This window comes from Pollachius pollachius (assembly GCF_949987615.1).
Source record: "Pollachius pollachius genome assembly, chromosome: 6".
Lineage (NCBI taxonomy): Eukaryota > Metazoa > Chordata > Actinopteri > Gadiformes > Gadidae > Pollachius > Pollachius pollachius.
The window spans coordinates 8,685,789-8,709,428 of NC_136939.1; the positions used below are offsets into that span (position 1 = coordinate 8,685,789).

The 23,640-nt window shown below is 45.4% G+C and overlaps 1 protein-coding gene across 1 annotated transcript in view; it reads right to left on the reverse strand.

Moving 5' to 3' along the window:
- LOC307077610 (active breakpoint cluster region-related protein-like) overlaps nt 1-23,640 on the reverse strand; it is a gene marked incomplete at its 3' end in the record, with an annotated part of 77,900 nt that overhangs the window by 52,467 nt on the left and 1,793 nt on the right. The window lies entirely within an intron of this gene.

Below are 23,640 nucleotides of genomic sequence, written 5' to 3' on the forward strand. Positions count from 1 at the left end.
CACGGCCAAAGTTCCTTTCCCACAATTCTTCTCAACCATGGCCGAGATAACCCCCACTACGAGATTTTACATGTTGTGAAAGTGCCAGAGACGTCAGACGCAGTATTTATGATTCATAATACCATCCGAGGCGCACATAGCTTTTGGCCGTTATATTAGATATAATATTATATAAATACCCATATATAATATTATTATTATATTATATTATATAGATATATAGCTCCAGGAGTCCGCAAACAGCAACAATCCCTTCTCCTCCATGCTGTGGTTCAGTCTCATTGGTCAATGGGCAGCAGCTCATTTGCATTAAAGCTACATACACCAGAAACAGCGCATTCTGAAGAGACTGAAGCGGAGGGGAATAGCGGTATGCAAGATTTTTTTTCCTAAAAGCTATTTCTAGCAAACAACTTCAAAAACATGTTTTCTGGAACTCAAATACTTTGTTTACTTGTTGTGAAAACGCCATAATATGTCTCCTTTAAGGCATAAATAATGAGGAAAAACCAGACACACTTATATACATATATAATATAATATAATGATAGATTTGCATTATAATGCAAATCTATCAAGTATGTCTGGTTTTTGACGGAAAGGCTTGTTTGTTATTAGTTCTATAGAAACATACATTAGTTCTATAAAACTAATAACAAACAAGCCTTTCCGTCATCATGAAATAGGCAAATTGCCTAGATAGTGGCACACAATGTACTTCCTGTAAATGGCACAAAAATAAATGAATAGTCACTTATCAGTGCTGAGGTCAAACATACATTTACCGTCGATTTTTATCAAATTGTTTCAATATGGCAAGCACAAAGTATAATTTTTCAATGTGAAACGCCATTGAACAAAACGTTTGGTACAAGACAAACAGCAATTTATTGTGCTGGTCAGTTGGCTGGCTTCAATGTGCCCACCAGCGTTAATTGTGATTAATGAGGGCTATTGTGGCGATACTGCCTTCTTCTCAGAAGTGCCCTCCGGCACAACATCCTGCATCCTGTTACAAAGCGGAGGGACAAAGCCTCAGAACGGTGCAATCCACTGAGGACAGGACCTGCAATGCCAGGAAAACCTCTTTTTAACCCAATAGAAACGACCTCAAGATCACCATGAAAATGGGCAGCTCAGTGGCTCAACCATGCAGGCAGTGCGCCCGGTGAAGACCGGGGTTTGATTCCCACCTGTGGTCCTATGCAATGTCTCTCCCATTTTTGTTCTCCAAACCCGAAAAAGCTCCAAAAAAGCACATAAAATAGATCAAACTTGATCGTCAGTGTTTCCCCCAGCACTGTATGTTTAAGGCAGCTGCCTTAACAACAAAAGGGCCCCGCCTTGACTACCAATGTATAGAAAAAAATATATATATGTATATATATTTTTTTATAAATATTTTTTAATTATTATGCATTAACAAAGTAGAAAACTCTCTTACGGACTCTCCTTGACCACCTTGACGAAGACATTTTCTGGGTGAAACACTGATCGTAATATTGATTTTGATCTCTGGCCTGTATTAATTGCAGTTTGCACATACCGCGAACACAGGCAGTTAAGGGCTGTAACTAACGATACATTTCAGAGTCTGCTAATTTAACGATCATCTTTTCGATAAACAGACTAACCATTTAGTCTAGAGCAGGGGGGCCCAAATTCTTCCCAGTGGAGGGCCAAAATGTAATCGTGGGGAGGCTCGTGGGCCAAAATTTAAATTTTTCAGTATATTTAGTCAAATATGTGGGAGGCGGCTGAACAGGATAGGAGCTCAACAGCGCCACCCTACCATCAATGTATCAAAATGTTATTCTAGGGTCAGGAATGGAAGTGCACCAATAAATAATATTCAATGAGAGCGAGCGCAGATTCCGAGCGCTGATGGCGGAAAACAATAATATATACAGTGGGTAAGGCGCGGGCCAAATAAAATCGGTCAAACTTGGCCCGCGGGCCCCAAATTGGGCAGCCCTGGTCTAGAGAATGTCATTAAAAAACACTGCTTGAATGTGTCTTAAATGTTCTTGCTTTATCTGACATTCAGCCATGAAAAAAAAGTGTTCCATTGATCCATGAACCAAATATTGGAATTTCTGAAGCCTCACACTGCAAATGATTGGTAGTTGTACTTTTTTATTATTAATTATAAAAAAGGGATTGGATTTATTTTCTGTCAAACTACTCATTGCAGCCCTATTTCAATGAATGGCCTTTATTAATAATATATAAAAGAAGCATGCTCTGCTGACAAAGACAAGCTCACATGAATAATGAGATGGCACAGCCGTGTGAAGTGTAAGAGTATTCTCGTCGTTTCATTTAATTAGCGATGAACGACAATTATGCTTTAATTGTGAATAATAATGAACGCAGCCTCTTCATTCAGTGAGGTATTATTAGAGTGCACTGACAGCAAAAACATTTTTGCTCTCAACAAGCAGGATAGGCATCCTTGGTTTGGATGCGCTTTGAAAGCATTTTTGTGCGTCTATTTTCACTCCGACATCGTCTGCTGAGCCCGCCTGCCAGTCTTACGTTATGCTAATGGTGAGCAAGGCAAGCTAAGCTCTCGTGAGCTAACCTTGCACCACAAGTAGCCTCGTTCAATAGTCAAAGGGCTTAGGGGGGCTTAAAAGGCCTATTCTTTGTTGGTTTTTACCCTCGCCTCACCAGCAGGCCCCTCTGATCAGAGAGATCATAGGCTTCAGCTTGAGGAGGAGCTAGGAGAGCTAACCGCTACATGCCGCTAACAGACTGGGCACACTTTGGAAAAGGTCAATAAGATGCTGGAGTCCCCAAGGATCAGCGGAGGGGGGGGGGGTCTGAATGAAGGGGACAGCCAGACCTCAAAGGCCTTTGTGTAAATAGAAGATGAGAGCGAGAGCGAGGGCGAGAAAGAGAGAGAGCTGTCAATCACAACCACCAGGCTCAAAATAAGGATATTTAATCCTTTAAGTCAATTTCAACAGCATTGACCTTCAACCAGTTCTAAACATTCTGTCGGTGATTCGGCTAATAAAGATGTGCATGTGTGTGCGTGGGTGATCTTTTTTCTCTCCATCAAAAAGTCCTCCTCATCCCCTCCTCCCTAGTCCAGAGAACGTTTCGGTAAGAGGCAGACCGACGCAGGCAGGTAGTGATCGTTCTGCTACAGTGCATACATATGGACGTCCCGTCCATGGCTGGCTATCTTCACAGACCATATGTCCGTAGGCAGACAGAGATAAGCAGCACCTTAGCTTCATAGGCACATTCAAATAGAGCCACCACCCCCTCTCAACACACACGCACACGCACACGCACACACACACACACACACACACACACACACCCCCCTGTGTTACCATGGCAGCCGGCCACCATACATATTAATTAGCTGCCCTAAATCCTCAAGGCATAGATTGGTAACTCCAAGTCACTGCACACAGACTGGGACAACCACTCAATCTCACACAGAGACATACACACGCATGCGTGCACGCACACAAAACACACACACGCAGACAGAGCCCCTGAGGTGCGCAGATGGGCACATCCATGCGTAGACAGACACAGTTGTCGCACACGCCAGGCAACACTGACTGCAGCCTGGCGACACAAATCACGGAAGCCTGCACACGGCATTGATTTACTTATGCATTGTTAAAAAAGTAACTATGGCAGGTGTTGTACATTCCCATCTACGCCCAAACACAGACACACATACAAACACACACACCGGCTCTTCTTCTGAGCTTCTGAGGTAACTCTCTGGTCGCTGTACGTGGCCTCCATCACTTCATTCATGAGCAGGCACGGATAGTGTCTCACACTCACAAACAACCAACCACACACCCACAAACACCCACTATGTTTAGCCAGCCACACACCATGCCTGTGCATAAATGTGGTACAGGAGCCAACAACACCAGAGCTGCCGTTCTGCTGTTTGTGATTCATCCTCAGTGGCTGTACAATTATTCGCTCCAGCTAATTAATGGAAAAGGTAGCCAGAAGGGATCAGTGACATCGTAGGCCTCCTCCCCCCCGCCCCTGTGGGAAGGTAAGGATAGAGAAAGACAGATCAGTATGAATATTTTGGTTCGTCACAAATGTTAGAGTGTTTCTCATCATAGGATGTGATGATGATTCAAGAGGAAGTTGTTGACGCTGTAAAAGGCCGGGGGGGGGGGCAGAACCTATTAGCTGAATGGGCTGGAGGTTTATGAGAGATGGAGTTACGACACTGACAAAGCCTCATGCCAGAAAAAAAAAACACCAATAAAAATTCAAATCATTTTCCATGTCTACTGATTTAATTCAGACATGTTCCACTGGGGTGGGTTAATAGTGCCGACGAAAAATTTGAATGTTTATAGCTTTAAAAACATCTGCCGTAAAATACAATGTATAGAAGAGATGTGTTTGAATGGGGTAAAAGTCCACTGTTTGTTACGCTCACAGTTACCCAGTGTACGATCCCCATGCCAAGCAGCGTGCCTGCCCGTGGTGGCCCTGTTGCCAGGCACGCTGAACCGGGCCCAGGAGGGAGCACAAACGACCTGTTGTCCCACAAATGCTCTGTACGCGCCATTCTGGTCGTCGTGGAAATCATCCATTTACAGTGAGGCTCATAAATCTGTTGAAGCTGCTGTCTGTGTGTCACTGACCCAGATTTTCCCCCCTCTCTCTCTCTCTACCTTGCTTTATCTCTCTCTCTCTCTCACTCTCTCTTGCTCGCTCTCTCTACCTTGCTTTATATCTCTCTCCCTCTCTCTCTGTCTGTCTGTCTCCCCCTCTCTCCCTCTCCTGAACAAATGCATTCTCCTCGCAGACAGAGACGAATGGACGACTTCAGATGGAACCTTGGAATAACCTTCGGTGAGATTGGGATTTTAAGTTGTACTTTTTGAACAATCTGCTGTCAATATGCTAATGCTGTCATGAGAAACAGCAGATGTGGTGAATAACATGCAAACAGCTTTAAGAGTAACACACACTGATTTGAAGAAATACACACATATACGCACACATGATGAAGCATCAATTTATTTAAATAGGGTTTGGACCATCAGAAGGTCGGATGTTAAGAGTTAACTAAAAGCGGAGTGTGATTTAAAGATGTGGTTGCTGTGACAAAATGAATTAAATCCTGTGTTGGTCTTTCTTTGTCTGTCTCTCACACGCACACACTAAGCACCTGTGATTGGCCACCTAAGCTGCACAGCAAACGGAGACTGCCTACTGACAAAAGAAGGTCAACATATAGTCAGACCATTAATCTTTCAACACACACACACACACACAGACACACACACACACACTTTCTCAGATAAACAGATAAATATTCATTACCAAACTTTGAAAAAAATGGTTACGCCTAAATTGCTTTTGGGTACGTTGTGGCTTGGTGTATTAAAAGACCAGATTGGCCACAAAACAGTCCTTGACTCTCAGTTTTAATCCTCGACCAAGTAAGCATCCCAATAATGTGTAGAGCTTGGCAGGCCTGGGTACCATGCTGTGGAGTGAGTTGGGAAGAGAGAGGAGCAGTACGGAGGAACAAGACAAAGCCTTCTATATCTGGCCCACAGGCGATGTTGTGAAAGTGTTATCGCTGCTTTGGCCAATTAAAGAAAAGTGTATCCTACAACCCTTTTTTAGACGACCCATTAAAATGTAGGACGTTGTGTGTGTGTGTGTGTGTGTGTGTGTGTGTGTGTGCACACGTGCGTGCGTGTCAGTCTGAGTAGCGGGTTTTTCTGGAGTGCATCAACCCTTTCAACTCATAATGGACACCTCGTCTCCTCGTCTTCCCCCTTTCCTCTCTCCTCTCCCATTTCCCCTTCCTCTCTTTAGTCTCTCTGCCTCTCACTCTCCCTCTCTCACTCTCTCCCTCTTCCGCTTCACTGCTTTGAATTCCTAATCACGGCCCCAGCCTTCCAGGAGGATGTCAACATGGCCGTCCCGCCATTGGCGGAGAGGGTGCAGTCAACTGGCGCACCATTGGCTGAGACGGGGCGGTATGGGGTGGCAGGGGGAATGGGGTTGGTGGTTAGCAACCCAGGGAGGATGACTACTGTCCGTAGTCACACTATGCACACACACATACCAAAACCCCTCGGGACACGTGCCTGCTGCCCCCCCCCCCGTCCGTTGCAGCTAAAAAGATTCGTAGAACGCAAACACAGTCAGACACATGACACACCCGCTAACATCAAGCTCAACAAAGGATGGGCTGAGACTCGCCATGAGAGCACATCCACAACATATCCAAATTAACCCCCAGCTCCACGAGCGCCATGCTAACGGCGGTGGGGGCTTATGAAACCCTTCACGGTTGCTCTCGGTGCAGACCCAGTGTGAAGCTGTGTTTTGCAGTACTGGCAACGCTTTTTAGTTGTTGGTGTGAATGAATGTTGCATCATCTTGTAGGGATACAGTGGCATACACTACTGAAAGCAAGACTTGAGTTTTGTTCATTTCATTCAATCAGTGAGTGAGTGAGTGAGTGAGTGAGTGAGTGAGTGAGTGAGTGAGTGAGTGAGTGAGTGAGTGAGTGAGTGAGTGAGTGAGTGAGTGAGTGAGTGAGTGAGTGAGTGAGTGAGTATTTATGTACACATATGTGTGTGCATGGCGGTGTTCTGCAAGCCACAGTGTGAGCATCTATTATTCACAAGGTTGTCATCGAACAACAGCCAATCAGCCTTGTAGGAGAGGAGGAGGCATAAATAATAGGGAGAGAGAGGAAACGGACGGAGGGCATTCGGCAGACGCTTTTATGCAAAGCGCCAAAAAACAATACCATGCGTGCATGATCTGACTGTTTTGACTCTGACCTTGTTATTCTTTGAGCAATAATTTCTGTGCGCATTACCAATTTGTGTTATCCAGATCAAATAAACATTTAAATATAGATTTTTCGATGCATATCGATACTGAATATTTGAAACGGCTTCAGTACTCATTTTCCGCAGTCTAGATACACCAGTAGCAGCTGTGCTCTGCTCTCTCTCTTCCCTCCGACAGCGAGTTGACAGACGCACACGGCGCTTCAGTGCCCACATAGCCCCACCTCCTCCCCTCACTCACAGTGCTGTCTCTCGCACTAATTCGTCACCTCACCACAGTCATTCTACGGTTGCACCTCATACACATGGTATAACCTTGATGTATTCATCTTTTAATAAAAATCTAAAATTGTATGCCCTCAATGTTGTGCACATCTTTCCCAGTGGTATCGGATATCAATATTTTTCAAGGTATTGCATCAAAGTTAGAAAATCCATTATCATGACAACGCTATCACCGATCAATCTGTCCTGCGCACCTATTCCTAAAATGGATTGGCCTTCCTTCCAGATCCATCTCCCAATGCTCCTCTTCCATCTCCCTTTCCAAGCCTTCCTCGCTGTATCCCAGCAGTTCCCCATTCCCCCAGCAGCCCTACCCGCTCTGCTCCGTCTCAATGCAGCTCCCTGGACGCCTGGCAATGAGAGCTGCCTCCCTTGTTTCTCAACATGTGTGGGGAAATACACATGACGCCTGTTAAGTGGGAACCCCTGAATAGGCACATTAAGGGGGGCGACAGGTGCGCGTGTGTGGGTGCGTGTGCACACACGTGCACACAAGCGGAGGAAAACCATTGAGGAAGCAGGGGAGATGAAGTGTTACATAACTGCTCTCCGCTCTGCCATTCGCCTGCCGCTCTCTCTCCCTCTCTCCTCCTCTCACTCTCTCTCTCATTCTGGGCAAACCAGGCTGATTCAGACTCCAGTTCTTTTTGCCTAGTGCACGTTTTCTACAACTACATTGCACGCAGTACAACATGGATGCCATTTCTAGAGAGCTCCTAGGTTTAAATGGCTGCTTTGGCACCAGGGCGACAGCTGCAGAGAAGAGAATATGTGTACGGGCTGTATTGACACAGCCTACATAACATTGGCTATTTAGCACACGAGCACTCAATAGTAACCATGTTACTGCATGGCTGGCTTCGGTAGTAGAAGGCATAGTTAAAAGACATAAGCGTATTCCGCGCAGTAGCAGCAGTATTGGCAACACTACCCATTATGCTTTTGTACTGGTAGTTTATTTAGTCTATTAGTAATCGTGGTTGTAGCAGTAGTATCTGTTGTGTAAGCGGATGTTTTAATGGTATGAGTAGCGGTACCAGGAAGTGTTCAACCCCGGTTAACCCTAGTGGTGCGTGACTACTGGCCTGGCCTGTGACGCCCTGGGAAGAGGCTGTAAGTGAGACTGTAGTATGGTAGCACTAAACGGGAGTAGCGGTGGTTCAATTCTCAGTACTGGCAGGCTGGGGCTAGTGCCGTGCCCTCCGCTGCTGCGGTTAGGCCGCAGTCGCTGTTGTTTGGAAATACGATCGGGTCACATTGATCAGGACCTGCTTCTGCTGGCAGCTATGACAAGCTCATTATTTAAACAAACAGAGAGAGCGCTGTTTATCGGATGGTGTGTGCGTGTGCGCGTGTGAGCGCACACGCGCACACACACATATGTGTGTGTGTGCAAGGCCAGAATAATCAACCCTGTGCGTATCAATAGAGCTCTTAAATCAAGCCATAAACAGCTCAGGGTGTGTGTGTGTGTGTGTGTTAAAACTCCCCGGACACCTCCCTCATTTTGGGCAGCTCTTCAGACATCCCCCTGACGTGTTAAAACAGCAGATCCTACGCGCCGGACAGCACCTAACGACTAGCATTAAAACCTCCTAGAGACAGATCTGGGACGGGGCCATGTGTCGATAAAGGGGCGCGTTGACAGCAGCCGGGCGATGCATTAATGGAGTTAAGTATAGCGGGGTGCAGCTTCGGGAAGAGCCTCGATGCCGGCCTTCTGGAGTCATCTCCGCCGGGTGGGGAGACGCACCTGGCGGGGAGACTGTAGAAGTCCATCAGCCGAAAGCCTTGACTGTCTTTGTCCAACTCTAACAGCAATAACAAGACACCGGAGGTATAGCCAGATGTCTTAGGAAGAGGCATGCTCGTCTTTAATGAGGCAAATGCTTTGATTAAATAGATGGGCTACAGGAGACCCTAAATCTCTCCATGCTGGATGGTCAAGACAGAAACACAAAATAATGTTTTTGAATTTTCAGGGTTGAAATACACCTATTCTATTCCTATACGAAGACTATGCAGCCCTGCTAGATTGGCACTCTGTGTGCTTTGCTCCACTAAATGATGATTCCGTTCCTTATTTGGGTCACCGATATTCACGCTCCGTGTGCTTTGGTCTTAAGCCACTCAAGGACTCACTGTGGATGAAGTGACCCAATGAAATATGAGGCTCAGCGAGCACATGTGTTGCCAGAGTCCAGCCCTACTACACCTGCTTCTCCACATTTAGCAGCGCATCATGGCCAAGAAAAACGGATGTAACAGGCTGTCACTGGTGGACATGTTGCACAACACGATTAGTGATATCCTAAAAAAGATTACGCTTTTGATCAATTCATCTCATATGTGGAAATATTGACAGCAGAGGTCAAGGATTTACGCCAACCGGCACCTTTTAATCCCCTGGATTTTGGCAGGCAGCTGTGAGGGTTAATTCGTATACAGCAGATGAGTACTATGTGAGGCGGTTGTTTTGGCTGTTGAGTAATGAACTGAATCCATGTCAATGTCCCAATGGCTTGGGATTGGGCCTTCGACTGCATGTTCTCTATGCATGGATGAATTGTGCACAAAGTGTACAGTATATGAATGTTTGTGCGTTTGTGTGCACCAAAAAATAATCTATATCCTAAGGGGATCATCCATAATCCATGTGATGGCAAACTGGATTTGAGGTATTCAGATTCTGCTGAGTTTGAATACTAATGCACATTACATATTTTTTAAACACTTTCATACCCGTTTTAGCTTTGGTTAAGAAGGCCTTGCATGATGAGTCTGACGTTGTCTTTGAAAGAGTTGATCTTTGGTTGTTTCGGAAGTCCACTTTGATCATATTTATAAAAGGCTCATGACGGTATGTCAGATGGATGTTGTACGGTTCAAGAGCTTGTTTTAAAAAGGTCCTCGTTTGATTTGAGAAGATACTCACTCAGGCAGTACAGAAGGCTTGGGATAACCCCAGATGGTGCTTTTCAGACATCTGTTGCCACAATGTGCATGTTGTTGCTACTTGCCAGCCATGTGTGCAAAATGCGAAAAGACGAATAAAAAAAAGAGTTGCTGATGTAATACATTCAGTGCACAATACTTTATACGTTTGCCCACAAAGCCGTTTGAAAATATGGGTTTTTCTGACTTACCTGCAAAAGGAAACAGACGAATAGACCTGAATTTCAGAAGCAAGAAAGCTGTGATTTGTCGTAAAAATGATTGCCCAGAACCGGAGCAGTTCTGCTGACCACTACATCGTTATTTACTCCTTTTTTAACAAAAGGTAAGCTGCGAGTTCAATCACAAAGAAGTGAAGTCAAGATATACTCCACACAAACAGCTGGAGCTGACTGTGATCACAGCTCTGGCTGGGTTCCTTGACTCGGTGACAACATCCAGGATAAACGTAAGCTACTCTGTGTAAACAAGGACTGGAAAGACAAGGGAAGTCCAGTGGAGTGGCTGAAGGGAAGTGCTTGGAGACAAAGACACCTCATGTATGGCCTCTGCTCAGCTTAACTAACACTGATTGCCCTTAATGGCCTACACAGTACGGAAGTAGCTCCTGTATGATAAGCATTTCCCTTGGTGCATTGTGGGATGCTAAAAACATGGCCTCTGAACTGCTTTATAGGTTGTTTCTGGGACAACAACTCCATTGGAAACTGACTGCTGGTTGAAGATATCCAAGAGGTCCATTTAGGAGAACAAAGTTTCTGCATTGCTTTTGATTAAAATCACAGCATAGGTCACAGGCTATGTTGGAGCATGAATTTTGTGAAATGTCCATAGCAGAGAAGAGCGCCCAATATTTGATAATATTCATTGAACTTACATCTAATATATAGACAGAGGCTGTGAAGACCTTTACTGTTTACCCTAAAGTGAGCAAGAGAGACCAGGACCGTAATAACTCACCTGACTAAAGATACCACGTTAAGATGAGCGAGTCAAAATAGGCAGGTCCCCAACCAAACCCTCAGCATCAACAAGGAGTTGATGCTGATGAAGCAGCTTACTCATAAACTTTGATGATATATATAATGCAACTCACCGGCAGCTTACGGTCTGCAACTCTCATCCAACTTTAATGACCCTGTATTAATTACAACTCAGAGAGTGTGTTTTCTAGAAACATGGAGACCAAGATACACAACTCTAAAAAGATAATGTGCTGTTCAATGTAATTGTTGCTGTTTACAATACTGATATATGCTACGGGCCAGCTTAGGGCCACATTTAGGACAGCTTAAGTGTTTTTTAAAAGTTTAGAATACGGAATCAAATCAATTTCTCACGAGGCTAAGCTTCTTGTTAACTTACACAGACAGATCACAGTACTAGAATAGATGTGTCACCAGTGTGGAGCCCACTAGCCATCTGAAAGCCAGCCGTTGTTGACACAAATTAATATCAATGTTAGCAGGGAGCTTGGGGGAGATTCTCACACACACACACACACACACACACACACACACACGCACACACACACACACACACACACACACAGCTTTGTGTAATACCAGCCACAGCGATACACAAGCATGTTGTGTACATGTGTGGCAGTGCAACCATGATCCTGACATACAGCCAGAGAGACAAAGAGATTGTCCGAACGATACAGATATGTTCGACGTTTGAGACCAAAAAGGAGGACGAGATGTGAGACGTTATTCTAAAGACAGAGATGTTAGATTTCATTGAGAGACAAAGTGAGAGAAGAGAGACAACAGACAGAACGAGAGGCTGAGCGAGAAAGAGAGAGAGAGCGTAAGTTGGAGTTCCAGTGCGAACAGACAAGAAGGGAGAAGAGGCACTTGGGACAAGGAGATAAAGGAGTGAGGGGGGGAGAGGGAAAAAACACCTGCAAAGACAGCACAGCAATGTGTGCACAGCTGCCTGCAGAAAGAGCAATACAAGCAGAGAGACAAATGGATGGGCTGGAGGCATGCCTGGGTAGTGGTGGCGGTTTGATGTGGAGGTGGTGGTGATGAAGGGGATGATTCTACGTACTGCTGTAGAGGGTGTCTATCCAGGAGAGTCGGGGCAGTCCGTGAGCACTAAGGGGTTCCATCCTCTCCGCGTGTCCTCTTCAGCCGAGCCTTTCCCTCCCTCTCTCCGCTCTCTTCTGTCTCCTTTCTCTCTCCTCTCTCTCCTGTCCAAACCCTTCTGCTCCCACGTCCGCTGTCGTCTCGCACGCGTCCCCGCTCTACCCCTGGTTCACCAGGGTGAGAACAGCCTCATCTCCCAGGGAACAAAAAGGAATTCGGATCCAAATATTGAGAATAATCATCAACCGCCGAACGTCCGGCTAGCAGCAGGGATCCAAGGAGAAGCGAGTGTGTGTGTGTGTGTGTGTGTGTGTGTGTGTGTGTGTGTGTGTGTGTGTGTGTGTGTGTGTGTGTGTGTGTGTGTGTGTGTGTGTGTGTGTGTGTGTGTGTGTGTGTGTGTGTGTGTGCCTGCCCCGCGTAACGATGGTCGTGTGTGTGTGTGTGTGTGTGGGAGCGAGCGTGTGCCTATGAGCAAAGCAAAGCAGCGAGTGAGGGAGAAAACAACAGGCTGGAGACGACCACCGCGACCGTTGCTAGGGGAAGAGAGAAGCACTCCCTCTCTCTCTCTCTCTTTCACTCGCTCGCTCAACCAACCAACCCCCGCCTCCCTCCCTTTCTCCCTTCCCCTGTGGAGCCTGCACACTCATCTCCCTCTCCTCAAACCACCTCGTTCACGCTCGGTGTATGAGATACAGCAGAGCAACACAGCAATTGCAGTGTGTGTGTGTGTGTGTGTGTGTGTGTGTGTGTGTGTGTGTGTGTGTGTGTGTGTGTGTGTGTGTGTGTGTGTGTGTGTGTGTGTGTGTGTCGAATGGAAGAATTCGGAGAGCTGATGCACTCTCTCCCTCCCTGTCCCTCTCCTACTTATAACCTCTCGGTCTCTCTCTCTCTCTCTCTCTCCCTCCCGGTCTCTCTCCTCTCCTACTTATAACCTCTCGATCTCTCTCTCTCTCCCTCCCGGTCTCTCTCCTCTCCTACTCATATCCTCTCGATCTCCCTCCCTCTCTATGCTGCGGGTGACAGCAACAGCGATGTCAAGTCAACTATGGGAACATCGCTTGTGTAATTAGGAGAGATAGAGAGGGAGCAGGAATGAGCCGGTGAGAAGGACAGAGCTAGAGAGATCTTCAAGATGTAAAATCTTAAACTGTTCCTCTCGATGGTTCCCGTAGTAGCAAAAAAATCCCTCCCAACATTACAATCCCCCCTTTTTAGGGTTGCCTGTACTCCCACACACACACAGCTCAGTGTGTGTGTGGGTGTGCGTGTGATGAAACAAAAGTTGCCAGACAGAACCATTATTCACTTGACAAATGTTACTTCAGGCACTCATTCAGTACAGAGTCGTAAAATAGATTGCAGAAGCTCGGACACACGCACACGCACGCACACACACACGCACACACACAAACACACACCTAAAAGCAATACATCTCAGGCACCAACACCCATACATAATCCAAAGATCATGCATGCGGTACAGGACCACCATAAAGGAAGCTACAACCCTCTCTCGTAATCCCCCTCCACCCACCTTCCCGTCAGGGCTTTAATGAGCCCATTATCTCCCTCTTTCATGTTTAGTGTTGTGTTCCGCAAGATAAACCTGACAATACCTCAGCCCCATCCCCCCCATTACCACTACGGTCACCACGCCCCCACGTAACCACGGCTAACCCAACCCCCATCCCAATTCCCGGTCCCCCAGTGTGTTAGACGCCGAGTTGGTGGTGGTCCCACTGTCGACGGGACACCAGAGTCCCGTTGCTATGGTAACGGGGTAACCAATGAAACACCTCGAGCACCTGGCCCGGGGCAACAACAACAACAACAACAACAACAAAAGCGGGACCCTCTCGCTGCTTTCATTCCTTCCGCCGCTACCTTCCCCCCGTCCCGGAGGGGAGGACAGAATGAGCCGGGGTGCTGGAGGATGTGAAGGGGTGGGGGTGGGGTTGGGGGGGGGGGGGGTTGGAGTCACTTCAATTAGGGCACAAAGGGTGGACAGGGAGGACCACCCCCCCATCCATCCTCTCTCTCTCCCCCTCAGGAACTACTCTTTGTCTGGATACCAGAGCAGCCCCGTATGAACCAGCTCTTACTCTCTAACACACACACACACACACACACACACACACACACACACACACACACACACACACACACACACACACACACACACACAAAAAAAAAAGGTATAGTAAAACAAGGACAGAGCCCAGGGAAAAAGAGGGTGAGAGAAAAAGATCCCATTGCCAGACGATAACAGAGATTGTGTGTGCGTGTGTGTCGTCTCATGTCATGCCATTTCATATACTCGGATTGTTATAATTCGTGTGTCAGTCACACTAAAAAACATCAATATGATAGGAGTCAGCCCTCAGTCCACACACACACACACACACACACACACACACACACACACACACACACACACACACACACACACACACACAAGAACAAAGGGGAGGTATATAGTAGGGGGGTTGAAGTAGCTCTTCATCAAAAATGGATTGATTCACCTAATATCCTTTGTCCGAAATCAGGAAAAAAAAGAAGCACACGCACAGTCTGACACACGCACAGTCTGAACATGTGGCTATGTACCTGCTCTCTACACTGGGGCGAAGTAACACCTGCCAATCAATGTTGACTAAATCAGACACAGACACACACACTCAAAACACACAGACAGACACGCATAGTGGCATGCATTCAAAAACAGCATACCGCTGCTAGGGAGATTTCCTGAAGCATCACAAATTGGCCTCCATCAAATATTAACGTGCCGCCATGTGGTGCTGTATAAAGGACCCATTAACCAACTGTCTGTACAGTGACACACACACACACACACACACACACACGCCAGTAGAACGAACAACAACAGTAATAGGCAAGTATGTAATGTGCAAGATTACAGTCTGGTGTGTGACGGCCTTGAAGACAGAACCTGTCTGGCCTCATACCTTAGAGGCCGGGGGCGCCTCTGGTGGGAGCATCACACGGCTGAAAGAAGTGTGAAAGGTTCCAATCCCTCTCAGGCAATGTTCGGAGGTGTGAGCAGAGTGCAGGTTGTGTGAGTGAGTGAGTGAGTGAGTGAGTGAGTGAGTGAGTGAGTGAGTGAGTGAGTGAGTGAGTGAGTGAGTGAGTATAGCGATGGGCTGCAGCAGTCATCACCACAGTGAGTCAAGATGACGCCTGCCGGCAGCTGCTAACTGCGTTACGTGTGTCAGATTACTATTAACTTGGTTTAACGGTTAACCCAGCAACTTGCCCCTACACTCCATCTCTTTCTCCGTCAAACACACATTCACTAGGATACCCTCACAACAGCAGCTCACAAATACACTCACACAGGGGTTCTACTGTTCCAGATTCTCTGTGTGTGTGTGTGTGTGTGTGTGTGTGTGTGTGAAGTAGCCATCTCGGTGTCCAAGGCGGGGGTTCCATCAAGACTAATGGATCGCTTAGGCCAAACAATTCCCTGGAAGGCAAATAATCTTGTCTAAAAGGGACTGATTGAGAGAGAAAAAGCCAGAGAGAGTACAAGGAATGATTTAAGCAACCATTAGAACAACTGCGAGTGTGTTAAAGGCTACGCTACCATGGCAGAGTCAAGCAATCTTCCCCCTGTGTGCATTAGTGTGTGCGTTTCACTTTGTCTTTCCCCTCAGTTGACCTGTCACCTGTGTTCCATAAGTATTTACCCACCTAAGAAACCCATTTGTGAGAGTGTGTGGTTTTTGATATTTCTTGATGAGTCAGGTTTTTGGTAAATTAAACACAAACACACGCACAAGCACACACACACACACAAGTGAAAGGAAAGTGAGAGCGAGATTTACGTTCCCTGGAATTAATCATTTTGATCTATTGAGGTCAAACATGGAGCTCCTTGGTATGGCAACGTGATCGGCCAAGCCCATGATAAGATATCCTGCCACACAAGCACAAACACACACACATACATAACAAACACTCTCTCTATATGATGCAAAAAAAAACAACAAAGCTGACCAGAACCTTGTTTGAACACTGCAAAAAGGTTTGAGTGTGCGAGAAATTGAATAATATGTTACGTAATTTGTTGTGCCACATTTAATATTATGTTTCAGAGAAATAATGAACACAAAGCATGTTGTTATATCCATTTCTTCCCTCAGTACAAACAGGAAACAGGAAGTATCTACTTCCATAATAATTTACTGCCCCCTGGTGTTCGGTCTAAGGCAACACAGTTCAGGTCCTTACCGTTTAGTAAAGATTACATTCATTATTACTGTCACATTATGAATACTTTTTATACTACTTTTATTATTAAAAACCTAAAAAACGTAATGAACCCATTTAATCAATATTTAAAGATTTATTTTTATTTCTCAAAATGAGGGGGCTTTGATTAGCTCAACAGTTTTGACACATTCAAAAGCATGATTTATGTTAGGTATGACTACGTTATGTATTTCAAGTAAGACATTTGAATCCTTACATTTGACCAAGGATTATTTTGTCAGTGTTTCAGCACAGTCTTTATGGAGTAATATAATACTGCTATGAGAAAAAATCCATGTAAAACCATGCCAAGGGTCCAACGTCACTGCAGATGATATCTTTTCCGGTTCTTGAGTAAATAAGAGGAGTAGATAAAGAAGCTTTCAAATAAAACCCCTTAAGCAAATACTAGAGTATCAAGCTAGCTACGACAAGCACAGTCGGCAAAATCTAATGACAAAATCAAATCTCAATGCTATAAATCGTATTATATATCATATTCTGTCCTTATACCAGAACAATGTACACCAAGCACTTTGCATGATCCCCAGCCCTACACCAAAATATCTCACAGATGCCCTAGACCTGTATGAGGGGAAGTGAAACCTTGCTGCATAGCAAAGCCACAGAGCAAGCTGCCCAAGACAGGATTTCCCCAAAGGGATAAAAAAGATAGCACTTAAAGCACTGAGAGAAATCCTTAAAAAAAGAAGGTAATATACGTTCTGTGCAAGGCCTTCACTCAAGGCCACCTGTTTCCAACAATAATACTTTAAAGTTGAGTGCAATTAAGGAATTTCAAATGTCTGTCTGTCCCTTCGTCCTTTAGAAGAAGAAAGGCTTCAGCTGCTGTTATTCATCTCTCTCTTATGTAACAGAGGATCTGCCACAGACATCTAGATCAGACACTTTTCATGCCAGTTCACAAACTTGCCCGTCATCACAGTCCTGAAAACTTGTGATTGTTATATTGTTGGTTTTATAAAGTTTGTAATATGCCATCATTCAGTTGCATTAAACAAAACACGCACTCTCCAATCGTAAGGAAATCGATTTATGAGGGAAACAAGCAGTTTTCGTATAAACCGGAACCGTTTTTCTCTAACCATTTTGCAACAATAAAACTCCCGAACAATTGAAACAGACAATAAAGATTCACTGCCATCTGAAACCACACGTCGCCATGGAAACCTTTAACCGCCAGCAGGAAGAGTGCAGCCCCCACATGGACGTGCAGAAACATTAGGGTAGGGAGGGGGCGATGCCGGGAATCAATGTTCCGAGAACGTTTCTCTTGTATTTTGTCAGCATGGCTGAGTATACCTACCTCTAGCCAGCCATTCAACAGATATCTGCACTGCCTCTCTATTAGAGCACGCAAGACAGGAGTGAGAATGGTACTGGCCTGGACTGACGATAAACTGTACCCCCTGCAAACCCTGCACACACACACACACACACACACACACACACACACGCACGCACGCACGCGCGCACACACACGATTGGCTGTTCCTTAAACAGTCTGACTGGAGCTTGTTTATAAAAGGTTGATGGTTCTTTTGCAGGGCAACTCGGATGAAATCAATACACACTTATATCTACGGGCATCAATATTGCATTGGAAGGATATTGAAAGGACGATGAGTTACTGTAATGGGGAGAACGGTATGGATGGCAGTTAGGTAGGAGTCATCAGGGGGACGTACATCAAGGTAATTATTGAGAAAGGATGCATTGGGGCCACGAGTCAGCCCTTCATGAATAACAAAAGGCGGACACACACACACACACACACACACACACACACACACACACACGTACACTAGATGGTTTTTCTCATAGAGAAAGTGAATCATCACTAGCGTTGCTCCATTGGCCCAATGACTTGGTTTGTTTGAGTGTACGCACGACCATATAGAAGGATAAGCACAGCAAGCTGACTGGTTGATAATGAGGCTGGATATGTTTTGGTCTTTCATCCTTTTTGTTGACAGATTTACGAGATACCCAGTTCTCCCCGCTGACAAACATTTGTTTAAACTAGGCTTTATCTGGCCTCATTTATTTACCTTGAGGATTGAAGAGAACGGGAAACCACTACTTTCAGAAGCAAAAGGTGTTGCATTCTGAATCACCTTGTGGCCTCATCCTGGTTCCCCCCCGAACTGTCTCACCACCATTCTGTACCATACCACCTGTCGTGCACCAAACCACCCTATCACCCCGCCGCATCATCACCTCACACTCACAAAAAACTCCCCAAAAATCTCTGAAGTTACTCACGATCAACCAAACCCTAATTTCTATTTAGGAGATGTCTACTTGAATTGCGACACAATGTCCTCAGCAAACTTTGAGATTTGAAAACTGGGTCTAGTACCAGCTAGTCTCGAATATCAGACTTTAGATTAATATCCAAATCCTGATTGTAGACCAGATCAAATCTGGGTGAACTGGGACTTTTTTTGGAAGCCCTACGAAATTTCATTTCAGAATTCAAATATTACACCCAGAAGGCAGACAGTGACACACCACAAAGAAATCAACTTACTGGTTAAAAATTCAAAAATTTTGGAAACCGGTTTAAAACGACTGAATCTCAGGAACACAGCTTGTTTGTTAAGACTGTTCTTTGTTGAAGAACGGTATTATGGTCCAGTGACTCATCTTCAATAGCTTTCTGGAGAATGGAGGGGAAAACAAACAAGACAATCTTCCAAGAAGTCCAGTCAAACCAACCCCCATGTTTCCCGCTCCCACTAATGAATTAACCTTTTGATCCGTGGGGTTTGGCAGCCGAATTGCAGACCTTCATAAGAGTTCTCGGCCTATGACAGAGCTTCACGCGACACACTATTGAGCATGACAGGCCAGGGCAAGGTAGTGTGACACACCCTACAAACAGGATGTCGATGAGGAGAAACAACCCTCTGGATGTATGCATTACAACTGTGATAATCTGGTCAAAGCATTATAGTGTAAATGTGTTGACTCAGAGGACTATGTGTGAAACATCAAGCAACGGTAATGGAAAAGATCTCCACCAACTGAAACAAGAGCACCAGTTCACACCTTCAACCCAATGCTATAGGTTCACACACACACCCTTTTTTACTGGACCAAAAACCCACCAACACCTGTTTTTTTCTTTCAAGTCGAGAAAGTTACCATGGGCATTGATTAAGAGGACAAATGACCCTGCAGTAATCAATGGTATTAATCATTTCCATCTCCGATAGTGATGAAAACATGTCACCCGGGTGGAAATGCACCTTTTTTTCCCCTTTTCCGGCCTGATGCTGTGACGCACGTTAAAGTATCAGACGTCAGCAGGAAGACAGACATGCGGAATTAGGATCCTCTCCCAACGGCCACTTTGGGGCCAAATTAGTCCCAACCAATTGGAAAAGAGACCAAATAATTATTAGATACGACAAAGTAACCACCATTCAATTTCCACTAGCTTCTGTGCCGCTTTTAAACTGTTTTTCTTCCAATGCGTTTGTGACAAAGAATGTGTCACAGAAACACCAGAATACAAAAACCCTAGAAAGGTCACAATTGAATACTGCTTACCGCTTGCAAATTGTGGTTGAAAAAAGGGAATTTTAGTATGGTTGGGGGGGGGGGGGAATGCACACATTCCCATTAACTGTGAATTCCCCTTTGTTGTGAACTTCTCCGCTGACATCAAGCTAGGTGCAGCGGATAGTTAAAACAAGCTACACACCGGCTGCTCCAATGTGTGATAAAATGAATCGAGTCATGGATTCTTTACATTTCACGGTGAACTTGGGGGTTCGCGTGGGGTTTGGGGGGACAAACAGGGAGGCTGATTCACCTTATTTTGTTGGTAGGGGAGATAATCTGCTTATTATTTTTATAATGCGATAACTAAAACAGTTACTTTAGACTACCTAGTATGATTTTGCAAAATAAACACAGAGCAACATAAAATGTAAAAAAAAGAATATTCATTCTTCCATCAAGCAATGTAGCTCCTCAAAACAGCCAACAGCATACTTTGAGATTGCTTAATATTAAAAATGAATTGTTATGTGGTCACAGGGTGCGTTTTAGTGTATGTATGGGTTGCTCCTGAAGACGTGTCAGCTGTTTTCAACCTAACTCCAACCCTGTTTTGGGTGGGGCCATTCGCTTTGCCATGAGAGGAGATTCAATACAGCCCATCACCCAGGGATACATGGAGGACTCCAGTCTCCTGCTGAGATGGTTATTAAAACAAAATACCTAAATTAAAAAAGAAGCAGGTGACACACAGTCAGGACACTGGAATGATTTAGAGCTCGTGCTGTGACACACATACACAGACACACAGTCACTCACAAACTTGTACGCACAGACACACACACACACACACGTCAAAACAAAGCTAAAATATGAATTCCTGAATAGCAGCATTTTAAATAGGCTATGAGGAAGAATGCTGTGCACCCCCCCCAACCCCAAAACATGCTGAGCATTACGAGCCTGGACTAGCCCTGACGTTTCAACAGAACGGGGACCGGTTAAGAGTCAGTGCAAGGCTGAGAGGGAGAATGAGTGTGAGTGTGTAGAATTTCTCTCTCGGGTGACAAAGACACGTCTGTTTTGGCTTTGTCTTCCGAGGCCAAACAGTTAGCATGTTGAATGCCCAATCCTCATCAAAAAACCATAGCCTTTCTGGTAAAGACAAAAAACGATGAATCATAGGACGTCTGATGTAATGGGCAATAGAGGAAGGAAAAACGTACAGCCCCTGACGCAGCTGTGATGATGTCACCAGGACATGGGTGTTGTGCAAAGGCCAAAGCCAACATATTAGAGACGTTTTCCTTACTGGAAAGTTGTTTACCCTTAGCGGTTTGTGAAACCTGCCAGGGATACTGCGAGCTACAATGTTGAAATTCTTTACAGACAACAAACATTGATAAGCTGAGATAGTTTAACCATAGCTGTTGTGTGTGGGCTGGCACCCTAATTCAATATCAACAGTTCCACTGAAGGACTAGATTACAACCTTTTGTCTTGGAATTTAGGCCGACATACTACAACTAAATAAAAGATAAGGTCCGAAAGGCTTATGGACTAATGCATTGCCTAGCGCAGATGTAACTGACAACGGTCATCGTTTTTTTGGGTTAGTACCTTCCAAATGTCAAACAGGAACCAGTATCGATAGGGGAGCCCTTACCGGAACTTGTGGGTAGGAGGAAACACCTTTTTATATGACATCCCAGGAGCGGATTGCAAAATATACCAACACACTCATACACAAACCCACACCCCAACACACACACACACACATCACCACCCCCCCCACACACACACACACACACACACACACACACACACACACACACACACACACACACACACACACACACACACACACACACACACACACACACACACACACACACACACCACTCGTACTTTGTCACTGATCAAACAACGACTTGGTCAAATATTGGCTGTGAGTGGTGTTAAAAATAAAACAGTGCTCAGGAGGAGGTGGTGAGAGCACTCTCAGTGATGGACTAGACGTAGGCGTAGGCATATTCCTTCCGATGAATGCGATGCGGTATTATTTACCCCATCTAAACCCATTACTTTGGCGAGGCTACTGGAGAGATGAGAACTACTGCATCACTGAGCTTAACCAAATCTTACCGGGGAAAAAAGACATTGAAGAACAACCGGGCATTTGAAGTTTAAATTACATTGTGATAAAGTGATGTTTCAAACACCAAGGTATTTTCTTTGTCATTTGTTGACTGTTGGTGATATTTGCAGGTTAGAACTTGATAATGCTATAGTTATTAAGTTCTAACCTGAAGATATCACCAACAGACTGTTTCTTAAAGCAGCTAATGTGGCTAGGGGGAGGCACCAAGTGCTTGAACACTGGTGAATCACCCTGTTCAACCTGATGACCACTTACCAGCACGTAGGAACACAGTCACCCCCTCCATTTTCATTCTTTGAACCACATGACCTTGTGCATTGACCCCTTCCCAGCAGAGGCCGGTAGACAAAGGAGTGGGCATGAGAAAGACCCCCTGTGTCAAAGTATGCCTGTCTGAGTATGTGACTGTTTGTTGATCTGGGAGGGTCTCTGTCGGTCCCCTGTTCTCCTCATTGTGTTGGATCACAATCCACTCTTTCCTCGCGTTATCCATATGTGAGTGGAAAAACTCATTATCGTTCTGGACAACAGCAGAGAAAGCTCAATAAGAGACTTCCACACTGTAAGGCCTGTTGCTGAGGGAGGGGGGGGTCTGTATTACATGAACGAACATACAAGCTGATCTGAAGAAAAACATACCGTGTGTGCGGTCAACCTTAGAACAAACCCCATGAGATAAACACTGCTGTCACACTTGGCTTAATCATAATTGACAGCATCAGGGAAGTTACCATTATATGAGGGGCTGAATGCAGCTTTCAGCCGAGGGACATCCTCATTTCAGCCTCTCCTAAACCCTGTTCCAAGGTTGTGCTGCCACAGCGCAGGTTACCAGAGCAACAGAAGAGGCCAGCGGCGCCAGAAAATACCTGGATGTCATCTGATTTTGTCCAAACAGTTGGCTATGAATGAGTGCTGGTAATAACACATTATGTCTAGTTGCTGGACACCATCACATCAATATCCAACAGTAATGATCCTGTTCACGGTGATGTCCACCACATTATATTAGCACTTCACGACAGAATTGTATTTCTAATTTGGGGGGACGTGCGACGTCTGGCCTGCAAGGAGAGTATGGGCAGGTTGGGAGCTCACGGGATTGTCTGGGGGGATTGGACCTGATTGCGAGCAGGTGTCTGCACTCAGGCCAATCAGGGAGGGTGTACTTATGTGCCTGCTTTGTGTTGTAGTGAGGAAGGAAAAACCCGGGGCACGGACCCCCGAGATCCCGAACAAGGGAAACACACCCAGGAGCCTACGAGACGTTTTTGGAACAGACCCCTTTTGTTGTCGTTAGAGTTTTTGTGTTCTCGTTAAAAACAATAAAAACGATCTCCCGCTGAGGGACGACACCTCCGCCTGCTCGCCTTTCTGTGGAACCCGTTACACTAATATTGATTGTGATGTGTGGTTCTGGGTATCATGATCAATTTATTTTCATCTCATCTCTTCCTTGCTAGGTCTGGCACGAAACCTAAACATGCATATGGAAGTTTAGTGTGAA